The sequence below is a fragment of the Nanorana parkeri genome, unplaced genomic scaffold, assembly GCF_000935625.1.
Source record: "Nanorana parkeri isolate BGI_ZX_2015 unplaced genomic scaffold, ASM93562v1 scaffold1967, whole genome shotgun sequence".
NCBI lineage: Eukaryota > Metazoa > Chordata > Amphibia > Anura > Dicroglossidae > Nanorana > Nanorana parkeri.
In genome coordinates this window covers 41,162-46,658 of record NW_017308235.1, presented here as the reverse complement: position 1 = coordinate 46,658, position 5,497 = coordinate 41,162, and the positions used below count along the sequence as shown (strand labels likewise).

Below are 5,497 nucleotides of genomic sequence, written 5' to 3'. Positions count from 1 at the left end.
ATATTTCACTATCTGCATGGAGTTTCCTCCAGCTGCTCTAGTTTCCTCCCACAAAGCATAAACATACTGGTAGGTTAATTGGCATCTGACTATACTGGCTCTAATGTGTGTTTTATAGTGTAATGAGGGAAATGTTCTCTGTTCAGTGGCGCTGAATATGTCACAGCTTTATAACTCATTAATAATAATGATAGTGTGTGACTGTGGTGGGGGCATTAGATATTAAACTGTAAGCTCCTTTGGTGCAAAGACTAAAGTACAGCACTCAAAAGAAGTCAGAGCTATATAAATATTTCATAACAATAGTGTGTGACTGGTGGGACATTAGAGTGTAAGCTCCTCTGGTGGAGAGATTGATGTGAATACTACAGTGTTCTCTGTACAGCCCTGTGGAATATGTCAGAGGTACACAAATGTATAATAGTATGACTTTAGTCAGGACATTAGAATGCAAGCTCCTTTGCAATCATGGTTCAATGTATTCTTTGTACAGCACTTAAAGTCAGAGTTATGTAAATGTTTAATATCAAGTACGTGGTGGGACTATGGTGGGACATGAGAGTGTAATGTGAATGGTGCAGTGTTTCTGTACAGCACTGTGGAATATGTAAGAGCTATAGATAATGTATAATAATTATGTGAGAGTGGTGGGACATTAGAATGTAAGCTCTTCTGGTGCAGACTGATGAGAATGCTACACTGTCCTCTGTACAGCACTGCTGAATATCTCAGAGCTAAATAAAATGTATGATAATGGTGTGTGCCTGTGGTGGGACACTAGAATGTAAGCAGAGACTGATGAGACTGTTTTAGTGTTCTATGTACAGCACTACAGAATATGAGAGAACTACAAGCACATTAGAACAATAATAAGACATACAAAATAATAACAGATAATAATAATAAGCATTCAAGAAGAGTGCCTCATCAACCAAAATAGCAATCCCCAGTTAGAAATTACCTCTAGACACAGCTGCCCCAAGCATCCACCGTGAACCACCCATAGACCAAACCCTGCACAAGAGGAGACCCGTATGCCTAAACGCTATTAAAAAAGAATCTTTAATAAGTTATCTCATCTCTCTAGCATGTAATTACAACCTGAAAAGAGATGATAAAATCTTTTACCGCTCTCTCTGGCATGCCTGTAAACATTCCCCTAACGAGAAAAACTTTTGATTTATTGACCAACTGATGTAGTTGCAGCCGAGCAAAAAAAAATAAAAAAAGGACTGAGGCAGGTGGGACGGAGAGCTGCCCGAGGCAAGAAAGGGGTTAACCCACTTGCGGCTTGGCCGGAGAACTGCAACCTGGCCTGGGAAGGGGTTAAATAACTCGCAGCACTGTGACAATAGAGATGTCAAAGAGAAGACAGGTCTTGCTCTCGGCTGTGTCTTGAACGCAACATCTCGTTACTTACATGACGGGATTTTCTTCACGGGTTTCCAAAAGAAATCTGGGGATGGGGGGGCTTCCTATATACCCAAAGGCAAAACCGGCGGCCCGACTTGCGATGACATCCGAGGCAAAACGAGACGGCAGACGAGCGCACTCCTGTTTGTGTGGCATGGGCTGGCGCTGGAATGAACTGAATGGGCATCACAGCCTATAGAACATGCTGCAGTGCGAACTGAGAATTCTAAATTTTTAATACTCCGCTGGGGAGGGAGGGGGGATGGGGGGGGGCAGCACCTCTGTGGGTCTAATCGGAGAATCCTATGATCTGTGCTCTCTGAAAGGTTTGAAAAGGAGAGTTGAGAAAAGTGCAAGGATGCTTTTTCTTTTTTTTCCCCCAAGTCAGACATGAAACCTCTAATGCATCCCCCACCCTCCCTTTTTCCTCTGTGTCTGGGATCTAAGACGATGCAGTGAGCTCAAAAAACCTTTAATATCTGTCGCTGAAAACAACTCCGCTATCCTCAGCCTGTGTTAGAGTATTGCATCAAATTCCCTCCCGACAGGGTATGTAAGGACAATAGCCTAGACACTTGTGCTGTAATAAGATTTGCCTTTTGCTGCATTAAAGCGCAAGAGAGCACAGCAAAAGCACTTCTCAAATCCCATCGCTACCAGCCAAAATATCTGCACCGGTCACAAATTTTGTAGGACTGTAGTTGCCCTTTCAGAGCAGGGTCACTGCTTTTACCTTGCTCGCCTCGAATTGGGCTCAATTTAAATATCTAAAGCTGGCACCCCTTTAAAGCCTAAGCAAGGAATAGATCTGTGATTTCAAAATCACCGAGAAATAGCTGGTCCGAGCTGGGGGGAGGACGAGTCAAACTATTGTGTCCCCCATGTTGATAAGCAGCCTGAAAAGCAGACAGAGAATAGAGACAGAGACAGACATGCGATAAGGGAGGAGGGCTAGATGTCCCACTTCTAATGTCTGCAAACCGTGGCACAGCAATGCGAGCTTTAACGACTCCATAGAAAACCTTCGCACCACTGCAAACTTGCTCGACAGCTTTTCACCTACCTTAAAACGCCGGAGTGGTCCCAAGTATCCAGACATCGGTCGCGAGGAGAGAGAAGAGAGCGCGTCCCACTTTTTTTTCTCCAGCTCACTAAGAAGCATCGAGGGAGGAAAGAGAGAAAAAAAATATATACATCAGCATCCGAGAAAAAGCCTCTGTTTTTGTATTTCAAGGTTTTAGCAAGTCAAAATGTCCAACACAGCAGTGCATAGCATGTCAATGACTGTGGCCGGATGCAGATTAGCATTCAGAGGCTCTCTGCGCAATGAATAGCACCCTTTGATTAGAGACCTGAAGAACATGCCAGCCCAGAGCCTCAGCTTTCAGAAGAAGAAAAAAAAAAAAAATCGAGGACGCTCAGTGCCAGAAGAATGCTCTCAGTGTTGGTACAAGGCAGACTTTTGATGAGTCACTGCAATGCAAACAAAGATGGCAGGAGTTTTTTTTTTTTTACTGTACTGTATGCTGATGGGGTGCTTAGTGGTGCCACAGCAACACAGACAAGGCAGAGGATTTATGGTGCAGTTTTGCATATGAATGACACTGTAAACTGCCTCCCTGCCATCCAGTCCGGAGTGTCAAAGCATTTCAACTATTCCAAACAGTCTGCAAGGCTGGCAGAGATGGTGTTTAACTCCTGCGGCTGGGAGGGGAGCTGTGAATGAGCAGCAGGCATGGTTGCAAAAGCTGGAAGGGTGCCAGGAATTTTATTGTACAGTGCTGCTATCTCCCCTTCCTATTCTTTTCCTCTCCCGTTTTAGGAGTGGGAGCTTCTATCAGGACCTGCTGCCCTTTGCTGCGGGGTGGCAGGCACAAGGAAACAGGGAGGGCCTAGCTGCCATAACAGAGAGCTGGCACCCCTGTCCTGATAATGTGTTCCAGGTCAAGACTACAGCCATACCTGGTAAATGTCTAGATTATACACAGAGACTTTTAAGTGACACCACACTGTTCAGGGTCACCAGTGCAGTTTTATTTTCTACTGTACTTCTTACTTGGGATCTTTTTACAACCCCTGCGTTGTTACTTTTTAAGTTTCAAGTGTACCTGTAGTCTTTGGGAAAGCAATTTGCCACAGAAGTAACTTGCTTACTAAGAAAGTAACATCTGCATCAAAAATGGACCACTGTGTTGTCTGCAACTCTTTGGGGCAGAATCACTGAAATCTCAGTTCCAGTACTGCTAGGTAGATATTTCCAAAGAAAGTTCGCCAGTCTATCCTTACAGATCTTGCTTGCCAGCAACATACAGTGTGCATGGACCACGCTGCCTTCAGGTAAAAAAAAGTAGCCAACATGCCTGTAGTTAAATTCCCTAAAAGCAAGGCTCTTTTTACAGCCAGTTTACAAAGACCTCATGCGTTGCAGACAGTGGTCAGGCTAGCCGTACGCTATGAATAAGGTTGCCTGTCAAACACATAAGTGCGTTGTAACATTTTAATGTGGTTCAGTATGAGCTTTGCTTTTATGGAGTTCACCCACAGATGTGCTCTTTTTCTAAGATTCTATTATCACTGGTGGAAGTCTCCTCCGACTGCTTAACATGCTGCTGAAACTTCATTGCTAGGGAAGCAGCGAAGAGGGAGCACAATATTGCTGGTGCAGACAGCAAGAGAACAACTTTACTAGATAATATAAGCTGAATTTTAAAAATGATTCTGGCAGTGGCAAAGCTTCACTGACAGCCTGACACGGGCCTAAAGAAAGCAGACACTGCTCATTTTCTTTTCTAGATATAATGTTTATGGTACATTGAAATTAAGATATTATGCCCTACCTTCCTTATATATATATATATATAACCATTCTAAGGACCTGTGGCAATGGGCTTTGGGCTTATGTTAATGGTACGAGCCTGGCACCAGTTTGATATGCAGCTGACCTCCTTCTGACCTGCATTTGACCTGTTTCAAGCAGGTTTTGCATTCCCATAGACATGAAAGCAAAACCTGTTTGAAGTGAACAAATGCCCGAAGACATAGGCTTTTGAAATGATGGGCTGTGGAAGATATTGGTGTCGTTGTGATATTAAAAAGTGATGACAGGTGCCCCGTCATAATTAATCAACCACATCCTAACCACCTAGCATTCACCCAATAATAGGCAAACAGCAGGGAGGCACACCAGCTAGAGCAGACCCCATGCAACCCTGTAATTTGGCCATCCGGGAAGCAACAGGTTCTTTTTAATGGTGGCCCTACCAGAAGCGCATACTCGCGTCTTTGTTCACCCTGAGATTGAAGGGTGCGAGTCCTGTGCAAGAGTCATGTACTGGAGCTTAGAATCATCTGAGAACCCTCTTACGGCCCCATGAGTGACCAGTCACCGAACACCAGTGCGTAAAGTGGGGGAGGCGGATGCGAATGACATTCCCCATACTTGATACCCCTCATTTCCCATTGCTCCTGGCAGTGAGCAAGGGGGCTAAAGGAAGGTAGGTATAAGCTGCTGAGGATGGCTACTATTTAAGTCAACCTGTTACTTTGCCAATGGACCAGTTCACTTTAAAAATGAACCTGTTATGACAACTGTTTCCTATTACAGACGTGGCATCCTTCCAGTAATAGAGACTTCCAGAAGCAGCGCTAGTTCTGTAACAGAGCACACGGTGACATGATCGTCCTGCAACTTCCACAAGTAGCACAATAGTAGCCTCCAGCTTCAGATGAGAGCCTTGGCTGTGACAGACAAAACCTTTATGACACGTTCTCTTTAAATGTGACCCTTGAAATGTGCACTAAAAACCTTGTCGTTCAACTAAGAAGCACTTGCCTCCCCCATCCTCCTCCTTCACAGTAATATATTTATTAGTAATGTGCAGGTGACTATTCACACTGGAAAGTGCTGCAGATAATCCCCTATTCTAAAGAAATTTGGGGTCAGTTTATAAAATTTGCTCCTAGATCTAAATGTAGTTTGGTCAAAAGTATACCTGTGCAATTGTCACTAATGGAAGAAGAGTACATCTGCATGGCTCAAATATAATTTTAAAAGCCCATACATTTTAGATCAGGCAAGTGGAGA

General features: G+C 44.0%; 1 protein-coding gene across 2 annotated transcripts in view; it reads right to left on the bottom strand.

Moving 5' to 3' along the window:
* The window catches only part of NACC2 (NACC family member 2), a 47,173-nt gene that overhangs the window by 29,586 nt on the left and 12,090 nt on the right, over positions 1-5,497 (bottom strand). The window contains exon 2 of one of the 2 annotated variants that reach the window (XM_018572201.1): positions 2,477-2,564. The gene's annotated coding sequence lies outside the window, so the exon portion shown is untranslated. Of the gene's footprint in view, positions 1-1,420; positions 1,591-2,476; positions 2,565-5,497 lie in introns of those variants that run through there. The other variant, XM_018572202.1, reaches the window with a different exon arrangement.